The sequence below is a fragment of the Pongo abelii genome, chromosome 3, assembly GCF_028885655.2.
Source record: "Pongo abelii isolate AG06213 chromosome 3, NHGRI_mPonAbe1-v2.0_pri, whole genome shotgun sequence".
Classification (NCBI taxonomy): domain Eukaryota; kingdom Metazoa; phylum Chordata; class Mammalia; order Primates; family Hominidae; genus Pongo; species Pongo abelii.
The window spans coordinates 66,541,125-66,565,060 of record NC_071988.2 but is presented as its reverse complement, the minus strand read 5'-3'; the positions used below and the strand labels follow the sequence as shown (position 1 = coordinate 66,565,060).

At 40.5% G+C, this 23,936-nt stretch overlaps 1 non-coding gene across 1 annotated transcript; it reads left to right on the top strand.

Moving 5' to 3' along the window:
* Nucleotides 1–10,025: 10,025 nt before the first annotated feature.
* LOC112133292 (small nucleolar RNA U13) lies at nucleotides 10,026–10,129 on the top strand. Its single transcript, XR_002914960.1, has one exon. It is a non-coding gene; the product is annotated as a small nucleolar RNA U13 (small nucleolar RNA).
* The last annotated feature ends 13,807 nt before the right edge of the window (nucleotides 10,130–23,936 follow it).

The following is a 23,936-nucleotide window of genomic DNA, read 5'->3' as shown; positions in this document are numbered from 1 at the left end:
TTGTTTTAGTTTAAGTATATAAAGAAAATCCATCTTCACACAAATATGTAGTGGGAAAGGGACAGATGTTTTAATAGCTTTTTGAGATAATTGTGGATATTCTTCTTTGATACCACATCAGAGCTTGACAAGTGGTAGTGTCCTAAAGTTTAGCTGCAGTATGGAATCTAAAACCAAATTAACAAACTTTTCATACTCCCTTATGTTAAAATCCATTGGTCCATTGTATAATTGGAATGGATCTTTTCCATGTATAGTATTATAATAGCATGGTCATTTGGCAAATATTGGTTTGCTGAGTTATACAGATCTTCCAAATGTTGGTACATAATGTTGTACATGTATACAAGTTTACATACGTACACACACATAATATGCATGTAAATAATATACTACTGATATTATCAAAAAAAGTCATCAAGTATTGGAAAGCTATCAAACTTACTGTGGTGAACACAAGTTTGCCAAAATCCTAATTGTCACTTGAAAATTCAAATTTTATAATTGGCAACAAATACTGGCAGCTATTTTTCTTGAAATGACAGCTTCACTTTATTCATTTTCTGGAAAAGTCTGCCAAATATTTAAATCTAAAAAAACACAATTTCTACGTCAGTGCTATGGCCTGAATGTTTGCGTCCCTCCACAATTCATATGTTGACACCCAATCACCAATGTGATAATATTAGCAGGTGGGGCCTTTGGGAGGTGATTAGATCATGAGGGAAAAGCCTTCATGAATAGAATTAGTGCCCTTATAAAAGAATCCCAGAGAGCTGCCTTGTACCCTTTCACCATGTAAGGAAGCAGCAAGAAGGCACCATTCTAGGAACCAGCAAATGGGCCCTCCCTAGACATTGAAAGTGCCGGCCCCTTGATCTGGACTTCCCTGCCTTTAGAACCATAAGAAATAGATTTCCATTGTTTATAAACTGCCCAGTTTATGGTATCTTGTTATAGCAGTCTGAACAGACTAAGATAGTCACTCTAAAAACAAAAAATGGTTTTCCCTAAAGAAAGTGACTAGTTCTGCTTGCAGTTCAGTCTCATGAGAGCTTTCCTTCAAAACAATCATTATACTTTGGTATAGAGCAAATGTGTTTTATGCATACTTACCATTTCATAACACCAAATATTAAAGTTATTGATTCAAGGGTTGAGATCTAATACAGTTAATTTTTACATCAAGAACATTCTGAACTGAAACCACTCAGATTTTTATATGAGTGCATGGTGAACTAGGCATTGGGCACAATGTCTCATAGTTCAGTGTGATGCCAGTGCTTTCATTTCTGTTATGTCATCAGCAGTTTACCCACCATTGTATGTGAACTATCAGGTCAAATGTCAACACAGTGGAAAAGGGTCTCTGGCACCTCTTGGTGCATGGGCCATACTTCAGGGACCATGGTCCTAGCCTGAAAGCACAACACTTTGTGTTGGCCCAAAGTTATCCTGAGAAGTTATCTAATCCCAAGAGATCAGAATGTGCCCTTAATAAGACCAGCCACACTTAAGAGTCCTATCTCATTCATCTAATGAGTATTTTTTAATTAATAAATATCAGAGTTTAATTCACAAAAGTATAGGTGTAACTTTTACAGATTTTCAATAGGATTCTGTTTCAAAGGATAAAATTGACCACATTAAATGTTGGATGATTTTTCTGTTCTTGTCCTCTAAGGAGCAGGTGCCAAATGGAATTAGACATGCAAAAAGTATGCCAATTTGGGACATTTTTAAAGGAACTCTGTGAAACTTTTCCATCATATATGGTTTGAGACCAAAACATTCTAATATGGTAAAAATTAATATAATAGCTTTCATACACACAGTAAGATACCCAATGTAATTTTTTCATGACTGTGCAACTCATGTGTACTGTATATTGCTGTATACCGAAGGACACAAAGCCCCAACCCAGGTCTGGCAGTGCCTGTAAGAGCAAGGCTACAGACACCATCAGAGCTCTCTGATGATCAGGTGTTCACATAGTAGCCATTAATGGCCTTTTCTTTTTTTTTAATATATATTTTTATTATACTTCAAGTTCTAGGGTACATGTGCACAATGTGCAGGTTTGTTACATATGTATACATGTGCCATGTTGGTGTGCTGCACCCATTAACTCGTCATTTACATTAGGTATATCTCCTAATGCTATCCCTACTCCCTCCCCCCACCCCCACAACAGGCCACGGTGTGTGATGTTCCCCTTCCTGTGTCCAAGTGTTCTCATTGTTCAATTCCCACCTATGAGTGAGAACACGCGGCGTTTGGTTTTTTGTCCTTGCGATAGTTTGCTCAGAATGATGGTTTCCAGCTTCATCCATGTCCCTACAAAGAACATGAACTCATCCTTTTTTATGACTGCATAGTATTCCATGGTGTGTATGTGCCACATTTTCTTAATCCAGTCTATCATCATTGGACATTAGGGTTGGTTCCAAGTCTTTGCTATTGTGAATAGTGCCTCAGTAAACATATGCGTGCATGTGTCTTTACAGCAGCATGATTTATATAATCCTCTGGGTATATACCCAGTAATGGGATGGCTGGGTCAAATGGTATTTCTAGTTCTAGATCCCTGAGGAATCGCCACACTGACTTCCACAATGGTTGAACTAGTTTGCAGTCCCGCCAACAGTGTAAAAGTGTTCCTATTTCTCCACATCCTCTCCAGCACCTGTTGTTTCCTGACTTTAATGATCGCCATTCTAACTGGTGATCTCACGAGTATTTACTGAGTAGTTTCTCTAGGTCAGGTCCAATTCTAGGTGCTGGACATTAGGGGGTATGACAGTTAATTTTATATGTCAACTTGGCTAGAACACAAGGTGCCCAAATTTGGCTGAACATTATTTCTGCGTGTATCTCTGAATGTTTTCAGATGAGATTAGCATTTGAATCTGTGAAGTGGGTAAAGCAGAGTGTCTTCCCCAGTGTGAGTGAGAATCATTTAATCTGTCGAGGGTTTGAATAGAATCAAAAGGCGGTAGAAGGGAGAATTCTCTTTCTCTCTGCCTGACTTCTTGAGATAGGATGTCAGGTTTCTTCTGTCCTTGGACTGAGACTTGGAGTGGAACTTACACCATCAGCATGCCTGTTTCTCAGGACTTTGGACTTCTACTAGAACATCCACTACCAGTTCTTCTGGTCCTCAGGTATTTAGACTCAAGACTGTAGCTACATCACTTTCCTGAGTCTTCAGCTTGGAGATGGCAGATCATGGGACTTCTCAGCCTCCATGATCACATAAGCCAACTCCTTATAATAAATCATATGTATATATATATATATATATATCTCCTATTGTTTCTGTTTCTCTGGACAACCCTGCCTAATATGGGGCTAAAAAAAGAAGCATGGAAGTCAATGCAGAGGCTATTCCATAACCCCAAGCACCAGACCAGAACAGGAGCAGTAGAAGAGATGAGAAGTCATCAGATATGCTGCTGATGTGTATGAGAGACAAGTGGCATTGAACTCCAAGATCTGGGCCTGAGCAACTATGAAAATCAGATTGCCACTTACTGAGATGGGGAATCCTGTCGAAGAAAAAGGTTTGGAGGATCAGGGAGATCAGGAGCTATGGTTTTGGATATCTCATGTGTGAGACATTTTTGGGCACCGAAGTCTCCCTTGCTCTTCCTCTCCCTATTCACCTTGCAATTGTAGAGTGCTTTATGTGCTGTGGCACCAGGGCCAGTTTCACAACCACACAATCTATGCAGCTGGAGAGGGCTCCACTCTCAAGGGGATCCCATGCTTAGTTTAATGCTCTACTGTTACTGTCTTAAAATTCTTGATAATTTTATCTTCAAACTTGTGTTTTGTCAGTGAAATCCAATGGGACAATGGAGCATGCATGTGAGCAGCCAAGGTGTAGCAGGAAACAACACACACACTTACTGACATAGTAGCAGCTCTGGTTCTGAGTAATTGGCCATGTAGCCTGGAGCACATGTGTATGTCTCAGGGCAGTCTAGAGTATCAGACCCCAAAGTAGCTGGCAGGACCTGGCAACACTGGCAGCTGGAACAAAGGCAGCAGAAGCAGCAGCAGCAATGGCAGCAGTGAACATAGCCAAGGGAGAAAGAAGGGGCTCGCGTGGGAGCAACAATGAGATCTTTGGTGGGAGGCCTGCTTGCCCATCCTCCTCCAGAGCCCATCCCTGCAACATGGGACAGATATTAATTTTCTGGACTAAGTACCAGGATCAAATTGCTGGCTCTCAAGCAGTGACCATCGTCAGCAGATTATAACAAAATAGAAGCATATACACAGGCATTGCAATAATATATCAGGGAGTTGCAGTAATTCTTCACAGAATCTCCAGTTTTGAACACTGGCGTAATGTTGCAAAGCAAATATACACAACTTTAGAAACCAAAATTAAATTTAAACATTATCACATCTGATAGAAAAGAGCTCTATTTTCATCCAAAGCTTTGGATGACCCAATTATCAATGAAGAAGACAATTTTAAAATATTTTTTTCCTGTATTGAAGATACATCATAGAGTGCATAAATGGGGGTTTAAATTCTGCATCTTAAACTGCCTCCACAAGAATCTGGAGCAGGAACTCCCAGATGAAACATTAAAATGTTACTGTATACATTTCCAATTAAAATTTAATTCAAACTTAGGTGAAACTGACTTGTATGAAGAGTTAAATCTTTTTAGAAAAATTGTTCTGAAACTATCATCAGTTCTAGATGTACTAAGGTTTATATTTTGAAATGACTTATTAATATGTACCCTAGTATTGTCACAAATCATAAAATAATCTTAACAGCTCTAGAAACAGTGTGTCAACAGAAAGTTAGTTTGCAAAATTAAAAATGTTCAGAAATTACTTACAATCTTGCATTTGCCAAGAGTAATTGACATCATTTTCAATTATATCAATTGAAAATGAAGTTATTAAATGTATACATTTTGATGAACTAATAAATTAATTTGCAGGAAAGTGACCCAGAAAAATCTTGTGATCAAGAAAGATTTTATATTAATTACTATTATGTGTTGCATTACATAAAAATGACACCTTTTATGCAATTTGCAAGTTTATATTGTTATTCACGTATCATTCCTATTATTTTCATAGGTAATAAAATATTACATTTTATAGGTAATAAAATATTTTTAATGGAGAAAGCTTTTTCCTTTAGTAACTTTCACAGCACTTTTTCCCCCCACTTTTTTTAAAAAAAGCCTCAACCTGACACTGTGGCAAAGAAGTCTGACAAACTTTTGCTGGTCTCAGTTACTCTAACCAGCAACACACATCAGATTCTCCACATTGTCCGCAAATCAACAGTGCTATGACTTGATCAGGACATTCCCATCAGATGCCTGCCTAAATTAACAATGAGTGATGCACATTCACAGGCGCATCCTGGCTTCTTTTATTGTCAATGACAGGCACATTTGGAAGCTATTTTCTAAGGGCACTGATTTGAGTATGGAGACTAAAAATAACAAACCAATTATTACACATAATTTATTTAACTATGAAGCATATTATTCCCAAAGTATGGAAATCTTTTCCATATGAAAGTAATTTAACTCAAGATCAATATTAAATGTCATTCACTGGGATCAAATTATATGGAAGAAACTTATTCATAAAACTTACAGGTTCCAGTTGGAACCCATATAAGAGTCGGACTTGTCTGGGCACATCTGCAAATAGGTGAGGTGGGTTTTTTGACCATTGACTATAGAACTGAGGACTTCAAGAGAGTACTCCTCCTGGGGGAAGAGGATGCCAGGTAAAACAAGCTTGGCTCAACAAAACACCTGTAGTACCTGGGAGGTAGGTGCAGGGGGAAGGCGGTTCTGTTTAGAGCATAATGATTGTAACTCTGCTCCTTTTCTGTGTAGCCCCATTTCTGGGTCCCAAGGTTAAAAAGAACAAAGTAAAAGCTGTAATAGCTATTCAACTAAACTGTACAATTGGAGCACAAGCAGCACTACTATAAGCCATCTCTAACAGAGTGCGGCACAAAGGAAATCCAGAAAACCACATAGTGAGAGATGGTGGAGGGGTATGTGTGTCTATACACTTTACCCATCTTCAATCCATTCTACAACCAGCAGCTGAAGGAGTCTTCAAAAAATGTTCAAACACACTTTGGCTAGACCCTCTTAGATTGCTCTAAGAAGAACATGGTTTCTCTCTGATAAGGTCTTGGAGGTGGATACCAAGCTTAAGCCAGAAACGTGTCCCTAAATTGCTATGAAGAAGACAATAAGGAAATTTTTTCTCCTAGAAAAGATGGAGGAGAAAGTGAAGAAATGAAGGCTCTATCCCAAATCATCAGTAGAGTCCAGGACACAAAGAATATTTGGTATAAAGGCACCATGACAGAATAGATGAAGCTGGGGTCCAGGACACAGAGGAGGCCAGAAGAACCTATGTCTGCTGGAATTTGGAGGAAGTGCTTCGGAGATGCTGGACTTTCACATACCATGGAAAGGGGCTGTTCAAATAAATCTCCTCTATATCTCAAGGAACAGGGAGTTGCTGGCTGACAGCTGAGCTAGAGTTGATGGGTGGAATGAATAAGATAATGGATGAATGAGTGAATAAATGAACAAACGAATGAATGAATGAATGAATGAATGAATGAATGAATGGGTGGAAGGCATCCGGTACTGTGAAGCTAGACTGGAGGATTTTAGCATGGTACATTCTTCAGTACTTATAGAATAGATTAGGGGAATGATGTTTGAGTGTCAGAGACTCTAAAGTCTGTCTATTTGACTAAAAATGCCTTTTGATAATATTTCTAGCCACTTTAGCACAAGATTTCTAGTTATTATGGGCCTAAAATCTTAAGGTCATCCTTTCCTCCTCTACTTCCAAGCTGTCAGTAGATCCTAATGATTCTACTTCAAAACCTAGCTGGAATCCAACCACTTCTTACCCATCCACTGCTACCATCCCAGTCCAAGCCATCATCTCTTACCTGGATTACAGCAGTAGCTTCTTGGCTGGGCTTCCACTCTTTCCCCACTTTGAATTATTCTTGACCTTATTATCAGGTCAAGTGGCTTTTCTGCTAAAACCCTCAATGACCTCTCATTTCACTCACAAAGTCCAGTCCTTATGATGGCCTACAAAGACTGACATTGTTGCCTACCCCACCACTGCCTGCTGTCTCACCTCATCCCACTGCTATTGTCTCACCACTGTTTCCTGCTTCTGCCATACCAGCTCCTTGCTTCTGCATGTACCTCAGGACATTTGCACTAGGAAGCCCTCTGCCTGGAACACTCTTCCCCCAAATACCTTCATGGGTTGCTTCCTCACTTTCTTCAAGACTCTACCCAAATGTCACTTTCTCAGTGACATCTTTCCTGACCACCCCAGAAAACTGCAAAGCTGCCCACCATCTGGGGAACTTCCTAGTTCCCTTCTCTGCCTTATTTTTCTCCATAATGTATGTCACCATATAACAAAAGATATATTCCACTTAATGGCTTTATTTATTGTCTGTCTCTGCCTGATAGAATGAAAGCTCTATGGGAACAGGGACTTTTGTCTATTTTTTCTGAAGTGTATCTCTGGCTCCACCAAGGGTGCCTTACCCTATAGTAGGTGCTCAGTAAACAAATAAATGCATTGGTCATTCTAACTCTGATTTGAAGTCCTTGCTCTTTACAAACCTCCATTTATTACTGTAATGTTTGGAGCAAGCATCTTAACCCCAGTCCTATTCAGGCAGTTGACTGTGGCATGAGAAGTAAACTGTGCCCAGAAATGCACAGTCCACCATCAGAAGCCCCAGAGGCATTGCTAGGGCAACAAAGATTATGTTTTAGCCAGTTTACTGATTCCTCAACTGTTTCCTCTCATCATTCATAAATTTGCTGCAGAGATTGGCAGAGAACAAATTGGCTCAGGCTGCACGGCAGTTAGAGTTACAGGGGGACTTTGGTAAGTTCCCCTAAGAAGTCCAATGACTTTGTCTGAGAACCAGCCGGACTCTGGCAGAATCCCCAGAATTCTGGGATGCCTCAGCACAGGAAGCTCTAATTCTCCTTTGCTGGGCCTGCTGATTTAGCCATTCCCCACAGAAAAGCCCTTCTTTGTAAACAATCACCATCATAACACCAATACCAGTCCAATACCCCTGCATTGCTTGGGATATTTATGTTCACTACTTATCTGTTGATTTTGAGATTAAAACAATAGTGTATCTTGGATTGTGCTGTGCCTCTGTCCATACAAGCTAATAATTAAGTTGCATTTTCACAATGATCTCTGTAAGAACAGTCTTTGCTGGGAGACATTCCACAAAGCAGAAGCTAACCTTGCCTGCCCAGTCTGGATGCTAATGTTGGATTAAAAAAAAAAACCCAAAGCCCAGAAAATCTTCTTTCCTCTAACTCACCAAAACAACAGATAGATTGGAGGAAGTCTTACTGCCTTGACAGGACAGATTTCATCACCTATTTTAGGCTGAATTGTGTCCCCTACCCAAATTCATATGTTGACGTCCTAACCTCCAATACATGAGAATATGATATTATTTGGAAATAGGGCCTTTAAAGAGGTAATTACATTAACTGAAAACAATAGAGTGGGACCCTATGTTGGGAAAATCAGATATCCACATGCAGAAGAATGAACCTGAATCCATATCTCTCACTATATACAAAAATTAACTCTAGATGAATTAAAGATTTAAATGTAAGACCTGAAACTATAAAAATCCTAGAAGAAACACCTAGAAAAAGCTCTTCTGAACATTGGCCTTGGCAAAGAATTTATGACTAAGAATTTATGACAAAGCAAATGCAACAAAAACAAAAATAGACAAATGGGACAAAATGAAACTAAAAAGCTTCTGTACCACAAAAGAAATAATCAACAGAGTAAACAGACAACCTACAGAATGGGTGAAAATATTTGCAAACTGTGCACCTGACAAAGGACTAATAGCCAGAATCGACAAGGAACTCAAACAGCTCAGCAAGGAAAAACAAATAATCCCATTAAAAAGTGAGAAAAGTGGGAGGGAGGGGAAGAGGTGGGAATAGTTAATGGATAAGAACAAAAAATAATTAGAAGAATGAATAAGGCCAGGCGCAGTGGCTTATGCCTATAATCCTAGCCCTTTGGGAGGCTGAGGCAGGAAGATCACTTGAGCCTAGCCTGGGCAAGGCTTGTGAACAGCCTGGGCAACATAGTGAGATCCCATCTTTACAAAAAATACAAAAACTAACTGGGTGTGGTGGCTCATGCCTGTGGTCCCAGCTACTCAGGAGGCTGAGGTGGAAGGATCACCAGAACCCAGGGAAGTCAAAGCTGCAGTAAGCTGTGATCTAGCCCACTGCACTCCAGCCTGGGCAACAGAGTGAGACCCTGTCTCAAAACGAGCAAGCAAAAAAGAATGAATAAGACCTAGTACTTGATAACACAACAGGATGACTATAATCAATAATAATTTAATTGTACATTTAAAATAATTAAAAGAGCATAATTGGATTGTCTGTAGCACAAAGGATAAATGTTTGAGGGGATGGACACCATATTCTCTATGATGTGATTATTACACATTGCATGCCTGTATCAAAACATCTCGTGTTCTTCATAAATATATACACTTATGTACCCACCGAACTCGAAATTTTTTTAAAAAAATTTAATGGGCAAAGGACATGAACGTTTTCCAAAAGAAGATATACCAACAGTTAACAAACATATGAAAAAATGCTCAACATCACTAATCATCGGGCAAATGCAAATTAACACCACAATGAGATATCATCTTACACCAGTCAGAATGGCTATTATTAAAAAGTCAAAATCAATAAACGTTGGCAAGGATGCAGAGAAAAGAGAATGCTTATACACTGTTGGTGGGAATGTAAATTTGCACAACCTCTATGGAAAACAGTATGGAGATTTATCAAAGAACTAAAACTAGAACTACTATTTGATCCAGCAATCCCACTACTAGGTATCTAAACTAAGGAGAAGAAATAATTATGTGAAAAAGATACCTGATCCTTTTGTAGTTCATGAGCGTGATGATTGGGTGTTCACATACATGTGTGAGATGTGTCACCCTCGAACCTCGTGGCGATGTTGGAATATTACCTGTCTGACATGAAGAAAATTTAAAAATGTTTAAAAGTTTAAAAAGATATCTGCACTCATATGTTTATGATAGCACCATTTATAATAGCAAAGATATGGAATCAACCTAAGTGTCTATTAATGGATGACTGGATAAAGAAAATGCAGTGTGTATATATATATTTATATGAATACGACTCAGCCATAAAAAAGAATGAAATCATGTCTTTTACAGCAAAATGGATGGAACTGGCGGCCACTATCTTAAGTGAAAAAACTTAGAAACAGAGAGTCAAATACTACATGTTGTCATTTATAAGCAGGAGCTAAACAATGGGTCCACATGGACCTACAGAGTGGAATAACAGACACTGGAGACTCCAAAAGTGGGAAAGTGGGAGAGAGGTGAGGAATGAGAAGTTACCTAATGGATACAATGTACACTATTCAGGTGATGGTTACACTAACAGCCCAGACTTCACCACTCCACAGTATATCCATGTAACAAAATTGCACTTGTACCCCCTAAATCTGTTTTTTAAATAGGAAGGGGGGCAAACCCAATATGACTGGCATCCTTAGAAGAAGAAGAGTCCTGCATGCACAGAGGGAAGACCACGTGAACAGGCAGCAAGAGGTGAGCCGTCTGTAAATCAAGGGTAGCCATCTACAGAATCCAGGATAGAAGCCTCGGAGGAACCCAACCCTGCTGGCACCTTGATCTGCAACAAGCTTGCCCAACCCACGGCCCACTGGCTGCATGTGGCCCAGGATGGCTTTGAATGTGGCCAAACACAAATTGATAAACTTTCCTAAAACATTAGGACACTTTTTTGAGATTTTTTTTTTTTTTTAGCTCATTAGCTATCGTTAGTGTATTTTATGTGTGGCCCAAGATAATTCTTCTTCTTCCAATGTGGCCCAGGAAAGCCAAAAGATTGGAAACCTCTGAATTCAAGACCTTCCTGCAACAAAAACTGTGAGAAAATAAATGCCTGTTGTTTAAGCCACCGAGGCTGTGGTATTTTGTGATGGCAGCCCTAGCAACCTAATACACAACCTTATTTCTCACGTTCTATTTCTGTTCCTGTGTGCTTTATCACAAGCGAAATGCTGGAAATTCTGAAGATATGAATGCTTCCAATGTAAACACATTTCTTAAGTACCTGCTGCAAAGTTTGTGTAAATGCCTTTAGAAATTATGGCCCCCAAGATTATTCCTATGGCAATGGAGAGATGGTTTTTAAAATAAACTTCTATGGTAATATAGATGACTTAGGAGCAACCGTGAAGTTGATTTGTGGTAGGCTGCCAGCCAGGATCTTACACTTAGCTTTATTAGTGCACCAGAGTTGGCTGAAAGCAAGAATGCTGAACTTTTGCCATTCAAGCTCATTGAAATGTACAAACCAGACAGAAAATATGTTACTTTTCAATAAAGGATATTTCTTTCTAGTGGCTAAAATACTCCTACTCCTTTCTGAGACATTGTCTTCTAACGAGCAAAATACTGAGGAAGATATATTATCAAATTGGCCAGGGACAGTGACTCACGCCTGTAATCCCAGCACTTTGGGAGGCCGAGGCTGGTGGATCACTTGGGGCTAGAAATTAGAGACCAGCCTGGGCAACATGGTGAAACTCCATCTCTACAAAAAATCATAAAGTTAGCCAGACATGGTGGCATGGGAGGCTGAGGTGGAAGGATCCCTTAAACCCAGGAGGTCGAGGCTTCAATGAGCCATGATCACACCATTGCACCCCAGCCTGAGCAACAGAGCAAGACCCTGTCTCAAAAAAAAAAAAGTGATGGGAGTGTAGCATTAAAGCAAAGGAGGGTGGTGGACTGTTGTAGAGGTGTTCATCCAGGTCACTATCCCTGTCTCAGCAGAGCCACTCTCCAGGCACAGAAAGCTGGTGGTCTCCAGAGTAGCATCTCTCATCCAGACAGTGCCAGGTTGGCACTACCAACTTTGAATGCTCCAAGGTGACCCTGCTTTTTCTGTTTAACTACTGTTTATCCAAAAAGGACACAGTCTGACTTGTGTCAATTTGATTTGGAAAAGGAAGGATTTGATTTCCTCTTTCTAATGACAAATTGCATTCAGGTTGGCATTTTGGCTGTTCACAAATTCTTCAAGTCCTCGTTTACAGGCAGTTTCTTGCTTTACTCTGGGAGACATCAATCATACCCACTGTATGTGGATTTTACTAAGCACTGAGAGCGGCCTTTCCTCCAGGTTTTGGAAAGCACATTGCTGTGATCTCACGAATGGACAATTACACCTGGTTTCCAGCAGGAAAAAAAATATCTATTCTAGGCACTAGCGTTCTTTATTTATCTCCCTCAGCAATTCCCTGGCTGCCCCTTGCTGCTCTTTAACTCTGTCCTGCCCACATATGTGTGTGCTCAGCTTCTGTGACAAGTTGTACTTATCACATCCAAACATCCCTCTTGAATACCAGGGCACAGTTTATAACTTCTGTTTCACATAGGAGTAACAGAATATCCAAGTAATTCTAGTGAAAGTTGGTTTGGTTGCAAGAAATACACAAACTAGTTTGAATGAAAGTAGGAATTTTTTGTAGGGGGGCGGGGGTGGGTTGCAGGGTGACAGGGTCTTGTTCAGTTGCCCAGGCTGGAGTGAAGTGGTGCCATCATGGCACATGGCAACTTTGATCTTCTGGGCTCAAGCCATCCTCCCGCCTCAGCCTCCTGAGCATCTGGGACTACAGGTAAATGGCACCACACAGCTAATTTTTTTTAAAGTTTTTTTGTAGGCTGGGCATGGTGGCTTATGCCTGTAATCCCAGCACTTTGGGAGGCCGAGAGGGCAGATCACGAGGTCAAGAGATTGAGAATATCCTGGCCAACATCATGAAACCTCGTCTGTACTAAAATGCAAAAAATTAGCTGGGCGTGGTGGCATGCGCCTGTAGTGCCAGCTACTCGGGAAGCTGAGGCAGGGAGAGTCACTTGAACCCGGGAGGTGGAGGTTGCAGTGAGCCGAGATTGCGCCACTGCACTCCAGCCTGGCAACAGAGCGAGACTTCGTCTCAAATGAAAAAAGGTTTTTTGTAGAGCCAAGGCCTTGCTATGTTGTGTAGGCAGGTCTCGAACTCCTAGCTTCAAGAGATCCTCCCACCTTGGCCTCCCAAAGTGTTGTGATTACAGGTGTGAGCCACTGCATCCAGCCAGGATTTCTTATAAGAATACACAACTTACGGAAATTGAAAGCACTAAACCCAAACCTCACACAGGCAAAGCAGCTTCCCTCAAGTTTGGCTCTAGTATGCAGGGTGAGAAGAGGGGGAGCTTATAAGAAGGACTGGGGCTTTCCCAGAAATGCCACTCACAAGATCGTGTATAAAACAACCTTCGAAGTTGCTTGGAGGCCTAAGGAGGAAAGAAAATTGTTGAAATATATCTTTATGTGTGATATGGTTTGGCTGTGTCCCTACCCAAATCTTATCTTGAATTGTAGCTCCCATAATTCCCACATGTCGTGAGAGGGATCCAGTGGGAGGGAATTGAATCATGGGGGCGGGTCTTTCCCATGCTGTTCTTGTGATAGTGAATAAGTCTCAGGAGATCTGATGGTTTTCTAAAGGATAGTTCCCTTGCACATGCTTTCCTGCCCGCCTCCATGTAAGATGTGACTTTGCTCCTCATTTGCCTTCCACCATGATCATGAGGCCTCCCCACCCACGTGGAACTGTGAGTCAATTAAACCTCTTTCCTTTATAAATTACCCAGTCTTTGATATGTCTTTATTTGCAGCGTGAGAACAGACTAATACAATGTGACTTTTTTTTTTTATTATAAAAAGCATTCTGTACTGCCTCTGGGTGACACAGTGATTTTAATTACATAGGCCCTTTCTGTTCACCTTTCCTGCTCTTTCTCCAACAATTGTTGGAAGATGGGTTAATAAGAGTCTCTTGCAGAGCTCTCCCAGGCAACCTTTCTATCCGTGTCACTGCCTCATCCAATCTTTCATCTCCTCTCCTCTTTTTGCTGCTCTTCCATTCTTATCCTTTGCTTGCTTGGTCAGCTGCCTTTCTCAACTTTATTTCTGCACCTTCTCTCTTAAGTTTAACTTGATCCAGAGCTTCATCCCTTTATTAAGCCACACACTTATTCTTTTTTTTTTTTTTTTGAGGCTGGAGTGCACAATCTCAGCTCACTGCAACCTCCGCCTCCCAGGTTCAAGCAATTCTCCTACCTCAGCCTCCTGAGTAGCTGGGATTACAGGCGCGCACTACCACCCCTGGCTAATTTTTGTTTTTTTTAGTAGAGATGGGGTTTCACCATGTTGGTCAGGCTGGTCTTGAACTCCTGACCTCATGATCCACCCACTCAGCCTCTTGAAGTGCTGGGATTACAGGTGTTAGCCACCATGCCTGGCCGCCACACGCTTATTCTATATGATCTTTCAATGCAAATCCTGTCTCTGTAACCATTGGATCAGATTCCCAAGAGGGAAAATCTGACTGGTCACTTTCCATCCAGTAGCTTTATAGGTATGGGCCACGTGTCCACCAAGATCTAATCAGAGCAACTGAAGGAGGAAGGGGATCACATGTTAGCTCTCTAGTTTAGGGCACACAATGCTAGGAGGGAGTGTTGTAAGAGGCAACAAACAGACTGCTATGTCCTCCACTCCCAAGTCTCCCAGCTCTTCCTGGTAAAACCAGCCGAAGATGCCAGAGTTTCTGATGCTTAACCCAATGCTGTATCCACTAGAATATTTACAATGAATATGCTAAAAATGAAGTTTCTCCATCCAGAAATAGACCCACATATGTGCAGTCAATTGATTTACAACAAAAGTAATACTGAAGTGAGAAAGTATAGCCTTTTCATAAATAGTGCTGGAGCAATTGGATCTCCTTATGGGAGGAAAAGTAAACCTTGACCCCTACCTCATATCACACTCAAAAGTTAATTTGAGATGCAGTATAGATAGGAATGTAAAAGGTAAAATAAGAAGGCTTATAAAAGATATATAGGAGAATATATTCTTGACCTACGGGTAGGCAAAGATTTCTTCAACAGTACACAAAAAACCCTATAATAGCAAAATAAAAAGTTTTTAATAAATTGAGGGTCAATAAAATTTTTAATAAATTGAGTCTCAATAAAATTAATTTCTGTTCTTCACTATAAGGATGGTAAACAAAAAAGCCACAGAATGAGAGAAAATTTGGTAATACATAGTACAAAAAAGGATTCATATCAAGAATATATTTAAGACAGTGTTTAATAGATCAACAGGGTGATTAGGGTGACTGTAGTTTACAATAATCTACTGAATATTTCAAAATAGCTGAAAGAGAATAATTTGAATATTCCTAGCATAAAAAATGACAAATATTTAAGATGATGGCTATCCCAATTACACTGATTTGATCTTTACAAATTATACAGATGTATTAAATTATCACAGGTATTCTGAAAATATGTACATCTATTATGTCTCAATGCCAAATAAATAAATAATAATTTTTAAACAAAATTAAATTTTTAAAAAAGAAGACATAAAGAACTTCTACAAATCAATAAGAAAAAGACAACAAAAATAAAAATGGGCAAAGGTTAGGGACTTCACGTTACAAAGTATCCAATTGGCCTATAAACATATGAAAAGTTGGTCAACATCATCTTTGACCAGGGAAATGCAAGTTCAAACCACAGTGAGATACCACCACACTTCCACCAGAATGGGTAAAATTAAAAAAACTGAGCTACAAAGTATTGGTCAGGATAGAGAGCAACTGTAACTCTTATATGTACATTATTGCTGAGAGTTCAGCCATTTTAGAAAACAGTTTGACAATAACCACTAAAATTAAACGTATCTTATGATCCAGCAATTCCACTTCTGGGCATACACTAAAGAGAAATTAGTGCTTCTGCCAATTAAAACACATATGCCAAAGTTTTTTGGTTTTCTGTTTTTTTTTTTGGGGGGGGGGGGGGTGGGTTGGGGTGCTTTTGTTTTTGTTTTTGTTTTTGAGACACAGTCTCACTCCATCACCCAGGCTGGAGTGCAGTAGTGCAATCTCGGCTCACTGCAACCTTCGCCTTCAGGATTCAAGTGATTCTCCTGCAGTGATTCTCCTGCCTCCGCCTCCCAAGTAGCTGGGATTACAAGTGTGCACCATCACGCCTGGCTAATTTTTGTATTTTTAGTAGAGATAAGGTTCAGTCAGGCTGGTCTCGAACTCCTGACCTCAAGGGATCCACCCGCCTTGGTCTTCCAAAGTGCTGGGATTACAGGCATAAGCCACTGCACCTGGCCAACATATATATTCTTAACACTTTTATGCACAAGTCAATACTGAAAACAATCTGGATACCCATGAACTGGAAACTGGATAAATTCTGATATACTCTGATAATGGAATGCTATCTACAAATTTTTAAAGTCTACTGATAGAAGCAACAACATGAATGAATCTCATAGACATGTGCAGTGAAAGAAGCTAGACACAAAAGAGAAATATTGTGTGATTCTATTGATAGGAAGTCCACAAAGAGAAAAAACTAAGGGATTATGCTAAAAAACAGAATAGAGGTTAATTCTGGCAAAGGCCAGGGATGGACAGGGAAGGAGCACAAGGGAGCTTTCTCAGGTGCTACAGACTTTTTTATCTTGATCTAGATGGTAGCTACATGAGTATATACATACATAAAAATGTATTGAGCTATATACTTATATTTTGTGTACTTCAATGTGCACTTCAAGTTTGTACCTAAATAGAAAACTAAGTAAATAAATAAGTAGATTCTAAGTAAGAGACTAAATGGGCAGAAGCAATGATCCTTCTCATTTTTGTCTTTTCTAGACTATATTTAAAGCCATATGAAATAAAGGAGTAGAAATTAGTAGTACTGACACAGTAATTAATAATCTCTAAAATAGCCATGGCAGGTTGGGTGCAGTGGCTCAGGCCTGTAATCCCAGCACTTTGAGAGGCCAAGGCAGGAAGATCACTTGAGCCCAGGAGTTCAAAACCAGCCTGAGCAACACAGCAAGACCTGCCTCTATCTATGTTTTTGTAATTTAGAAAATATGTATAATAAAACAAAATAAAATATCCACGACATCTCATTATTAGGATTTTTACAAATAATTTCTTAATAAATCTGTATATTTCCTCATATGGAAATGAAAAATACCATTCCATTTTAAATGCTCTGGGGATCTTGATTTTCCTCACAGTCTGCAGTTTCACTTTAACAATCAAACACACAGTGCCATCTCTGCCCTCAAACCATGCTTGAAGTCTCTGTTAGATTCGGAAAAGTGATGCAGGGAAACAGTTTTTAACTTCTCAAATCTGAAAAAGACCAAATGGATTTCTGTAAAGAAAGAATCAAATGGAATTAATGCTTTTTAGCCATGTTCCTTCTCTGGTGGGAAATGCAACCTTAACACAAGTACTTTCCACACTTGGCCTCCTGTTTGTTAGGAAAACAAGAAACAGGAAGTTGACCTTGGGAGGACGAATCTTGAGCAGAACTCTGCTCCACGCAAAAGAGGTAGCAGGAGCAGCCACCAGCATGGGACTGAAGTGGGAGGAAAGGTGTTGTACACCTTGAGATAAAGTCTAGGAAACTCGAACTTTTGTCTGGAAGCAATGTGCAGAAAAGTAGAGACGCACTTGAGCAGAAGGAGGCACTGGAGTTTGAATGACAGCTTGTCTTTATCTGACAGCTTGTCTTCATCCTTAGTGCCCTCCTGCTGACCTCCTGGAAAATTAGATTTGCACCCAAGGGAAAAAGTCTGCATGCATTTCCTCAGCCATAATTTACTTTTTTAAAAAAGATGGTATTAGACAAGAAAATAATTAGACTTTAGAAAGAAAAAAAAAATATGGCATGATGGAATAGAAAGAACTATCCAAAAATTTATTTGAAGACCTTGTTCTTCCATAAGTGGGTTATGTGGCTTTGTGTGACCTGCCCCCCATCCAAGTTTTCTGGGTCACAGATTCCTAATTTGTGAAATGAAGGGATTGAGTCTGATGATTTCTATCAGCCCTCCCTGCCCTAACACTAAGTTGGGTTTCATATTCTCTATTTAAAGAACCTGGAGAGGATGTGATAGAGTTTTAAAAAGAGTTTCGTCAAATATGCTTTAAAAAGGAAAGTTGGTGCTTAGAGGGGTCTGCTTCCACCACTGTGACATTTTACCCCTCTGAGCACCTCCTCTGAGCTGATTTCATTTTGGTACTTTTCTTCTCTCTGTGTACGACTCTTCCAAATGCCAGTTCCTCTATTAACATCAGCCTCAATTCAGAATACCAACCACCCTCCTGTACCATCTCAGGAGCTCCAAATAGAATGTTACTAAAAGAACAATTGTTTTTTGTCTATTCACAGAGACAGAGAAATGGATGAAGGCAATCATCAAAGCCTCAGCTCCCTTCCTTGAGCCCTGGAACATGCACCAGCTTCACTGGGAGCAAAGCTCTGGCTCAGCAGCCTGACCAGGATGTCTCCATTGAGAACCATTTATACAGGCTCACTGGCCTGAGGGTTCACTGTTCAATTTCAGCAGAAACTAAAAACAAACAAAAATAGAGCCCTCTAGAAAACAAGTTGAAATGACCATAGCTTCAGTCCTATAATACAGGGTATAATTGTTATTAAGTGCTTTTCATGTGCCCAGTGCTACTACAGGTGTGAGTCACTGAGCCCAGCCAGGACTCCTTATAAAAATACATAACCTATGGGAAATTGAAGGATTTGAAATTGGCAAGACCCCCTCACCTGGGAGTCTTGTCAAAATGCAGATTCTGATTCAGAGGGTCTAGGGCACATCACAACCTCCTGCAGCTCTGACAAGCTCATGGTGCTGCTGGGGCTGCCGAGCCACAGTCCACACTGAGTAGGAAGGGTATAGAGCCTTTCAGATTCATTCTGGATTCTGCATCTATCTCATAACTAATGGATCTAGTCTCTGGCATTCTATTAACTAAGACGTCCTCTGATCAACAATCCTGCATCTGTAATATTTTGGTCATTGACTTGAGACTGCATTTTCAGGTGCTAGTAGTATTCCAAAAAGAGTGATTAGAGTTTGGAGGTTGTAAGTTTGGTTTCACGTCCTACCTTCACCACCCATTTCCAGTGTATGACCTTGGGCAGTATAGTTAATAATCTGTGCCTCAGTTTCTTAGTTTCTTCATCTCTGCAGTCTCTAGAATTCAACAGAGCCATCACCTTGAGACAGGGCTTCAGTTTCCTCATCTGCACAATAGACCTGTCTCAAGGAGATGTTAAGAGAATTAAATCAGATAATGTGCCAGCTCATAATTGATATTTGTTCAGTGTTAGCTAAGACAATTTATATTATTTTTTGTTTCACTACCCCAGATGTTTTAGTGTACTCTATTTTTTTTTTTTTTTTTTGGTAGAAAATATGTATAGAGTGTGTAATCCCAGCACTTTAGGAGGCTGAGGCAGGAGGATTATTTGAGCCCAGGCTGGAGTTCCAGACAAGCCTGAGCAACAAAGTGAGGCCCTATGTCTAAAAAAAAATAAAATAAAATATCCAGGCATGGTGGTATGCATCTGTAGTCTCAGCTACTCAGAAGGCTGAGGCAGGAGGACCCCTTGAGCTCAGGAGTTTGAGGTTGCAGTGAGCTATGATTGCATCACTCTACTCCAGACTGGGTGACAGAGTGAGACCTTGAAAAAAAAAAAAAGAAAAGAAGGAAAGATGAAAGAAAGTAAGTAAGTAAGTTAGTTCCAAGATGGCCAAATAGGAAGAGCTCTGGTCTGCAGCTCCCAGCATGATCTATGCAGAAGATGGGTGATTTCTGTATTTCCAACTGAGGTACCTGGTTCATCTCATTGGGACTGGCTGGACAGTGGGTGCAGCCCATGAAGGATGAGCCAAAGCAGGGCAGGGTGTCACCTCACCGGGGAAGCAAAAGTGGTTGGGAGATTTCCCTTTCCTAGCCAAGGGAAGCTGTGACAGACTACCTGGAAAAATGGGACACTCCCACCCAAATACTGTGTGTTTCCCAAGGTCTTAGCAACCAGCAGACAAGGTGATTCTCTCCCGTGCCTGGCTCGGTGGCTGCCAAGCCCACGGACCCTTGCTCACTGCTAGCGCAGCAGTCTGAGATCAATCTGTGAGATGACAGCCTGGCTGGGGGAGGGGCATCCGCCATTGCTGAGGCTTGAGTAGGTAAACAAAGTGGCCAGGAAGCTCAAACTAGGCAGTGCCAACCGCAGCTCAACAAGGCCTACTGCCTGTAGACTCCACCTCTGTGGGCAGGGCATAGCTGAACAAAAGGCAGCAGAAACTTATGCAGACTTAAACATCCCTGTCTGACAGCTCTGAAGAGAGCAGTGGTTCTCCCAGCATGGCGTTTGGGCTCCGAGAACAGACACACTGCCTCCTCAAGTGGGTCTCTGACCACCGTGTAGGCTAACTGGAAGACACCTCCCAGTACGGGCCGACAGATACCTCATATAGGCGGCTGCCCCTCTGAGACAAAGCTTCTGGAGGAAGGATCAGGCAGCAATATTTGCTGTTCTGCAATATTTGCTGTTCTGCAGCCTCCGCTGGTGATGCCCAGGCAAACAGCGTCTGGAGTGGAACTCCAGCAAACTCCAACAGACCTGCAGCTGAGGGACCTGACTGTTAGAAGGAAAACTAACAAACAGAAAGGAATAGCATCAACATCAACAAAGAGGTCATCTACACCAAAACCCCATCTGTAGGTCACCAACATCAAAGACCAAAGGCAGATAAAACCACAAAGATAGGGAGAAACCAGAGCAGAAAAGCTGAAAATTCTAAAAAATCAGAGCGCCTCTTCTCCTCCAAAGGATCATAGCTCCTCACCAGCAACGGAACAAACCTGGATGGAGAATGACTTTCACAAGTTGACAGAAACAGACTTCAGAAGGTCAGTAATAACAAACTTCTCCAAGCTAAAGGAGGATGTTTGAACCCATCACGAGGGAGCTAAAAACCTTGAAGAAGGTTAGAAGAATGGCTAACTAGAATAAACAGTGTAGAGAAGACCTTAAATAACCTAATGGAGCTGAAAACCATGGCACGAGAACTTCGTGACGCATGCACAAGCTTCAATAGCTGATTCAAATCAAGTGGAAGAAAGTGTATCAGTGATTGAAGATCAAATTAATGAAATAAAGCAAGAAAACAAGATTAGAGAAAAAAAAGTAAAAAGAAATGATCAAAGCCTCCAAGAAATATGGGACTGTGTGAAAAGACCAAATCTACTTTTGACTGGTGTACCTGAAAGTGATGGGGAGAATGGAACCAAGTTGGAAAACACTCTTCAGGATACTATCCAGCAGAACTTCCCCAACCCAGCAAGGCAGGCCAACATTCAAATTCAGGAAATACAGAGAACACCACAAAGATACTCCTCAAGAAGATCAACCACAAGACACATAATTGTCAGATTCACCAAGGTTGAAATTAAGGAAAAAGTGTTAAGGGCAGCCAGAGAGAAAGGTCGAGTTACTCACAAAGGGAAGCTCTTCAGACTAACAGCAGATCTCTCAACAGAAACCCTCAAGCCAGAAGAGAGTGGGGGCCAATATTCAACATTCTTAAAGAAAAGAATTTTTAACCCAGAATTTCATATTTAGCCAAACTAAGCTTCATAACTGAAGGAGAAAAAAAAATCCTTTACAGAGAAGCAAATGCTGAGAGATTTTGTCACCACCAGGCCTGCCTTACAAGAGCTCCTGAAGGAAGCACTAAAAATGGAAAGAAACAACCAGTACCAGCCACTGCAAAAACAGGCGAAATTGTAAAGACCATCAATGCTATTAAGAAACTGCAATGGCCCAGCGCAGGGGCTCATGCCTGTAATCCCAGCACTTTGGGAGGCTGAGGCAGGTGGATCACAAGGTCAGGAGATTGAGACAATGCAGGCTAACACGATGAAACCCCATCTCTACTAAAAATACAAAAAATCAGTGGGGCATGGTGGCAGGTGCCTGTAGTCCCAGCTACTCAGGAGGCTGAGGCAGGAGAATGGTGAACCTAGGAAGCGGAACTTGCAGTGAGCCAAGATCATACCACTGCACTCCAGCCTGGGCAACAGAGTGAGAATTCCTCAAAAAAAAAAAAAAAAAAAAAAAAAGTAAAGAAAAGAAACTGCATCAATTAACAGGCAAAATAACCAGTGAACATCATAATGACAGGATCAAATTCACATATAACAATATTAATCTTAAATGTAAATGGGCTAAATGTCCCAATTAAAAGACACAGACTGGCAAATTGGATAAAGATTCAAGACCCATCAGTGTGCTGTATTCAGGAGCCCCATCTCACGTGCAAAGACACACATAGACTCAAAATAAAGGGATAGAGGAAGATCTGCCAAGCAAATGGAAAGCAAAAAAAAAAAAAAAAAAAAAAAAAAGCAGGGGTTGCAATCCTAGTCTCTGAAAAACAGACTTTAAACCAACAAAGATCAAAAGAGACAAAGAAGGCCATTACACAATGGTAAAGGGATCAATTGTTTAAAAGAAGAGCTAACTATCCTAAATATATATGCACCCAATACAGGAGCACCCAGATTCATAAAGCAAGTCCTTAGAGACCTACAAAGAGACTTAGACTCCCACACAATAATAATGGGAGACTTTAACACCCCACTGTCAATATTAGACAGATCAATGAGACAGAAGGTTAACAAGGATATCCAGGATCTGAACTCAGCTCTGCAACAAGCAGACATAATAGACATCTACAGAACTCTCCACCCCAAATCAACAGAATATACATTCTTCTCAGCACCACATCACACTTATTCTAAAATTGACCACATAATTGGAAGTAAAGCACTCCTCAGCAAATGTAAAAGAACAGAAATCACAACAGTCTCTCGGACTACAGTGCAATCAAATTAGAACTCAGGATTAAGAAACTCACTCAAAACGCACAACTACATGGAAACTTAACAACCTGCTCCTGAATGACTACTGGGTACATAATGAAATGAAGGCAGAAATAAAGATGTTCTTTGAAACCAATGAGAACAAAGACACAACATACCAGAATCTCTAGGTCACATTTAAAGCAGTGTGTAGAGGGAAATTTATAGCACTAAATGACCACAAGAGAAAGCAGAAAAGATCTAAAATCAACACCCTAACATCACAATTAAAAGAACTAGAGAAACAAAAGCAAACATATTCAAAAGCTAGCAGAAGGCAAGAAATAACTAAGATCAGAGCAGAACTGAAAGAGATAGAGACACAAAAAACCCTTCAAAAAAATCAATGAATCCAGGAGCTGGTTTTTTGAAAATATCAACAAAATTGATAGACTGCTAGTAAGATTTATAAAGAAGAAAAGAGAGAAGAATCAAATAGACGCAATAAAAAATGATAAAGGGGATATCACCACCGATCCCACAGAAATACAAACTACCATCAGAGAATACTATAAACACCTCTATGCAAATAAACTAGAAAATCTAGAAGAAATGGATAAATTCCTGGACACATACACCCTCCCAAGACTAAACCGGGAAGCTGAATCTCTGAATAGACCAATAACAGGCTCTGAAATCGAGGCAATAATTAACAGCTTACCAACCAAAAAAAGTCCAGGACCAGGTGGATTCACAGCCAAATTCTATCAGAGGTACAAAGAGCAGCTGGCACCATTCCTTCTGAAACTATTCCAATCAATAGGAAAAAAGGGAATCCTCCCTAACTCATTTTATGAGGCCAACATCATCCTGATACCAAAGCCTGGCAGAGACACAACAATAAAAGAGAATTTTGGACCAATATCCCTAATGAATATCAATGCAAAAAT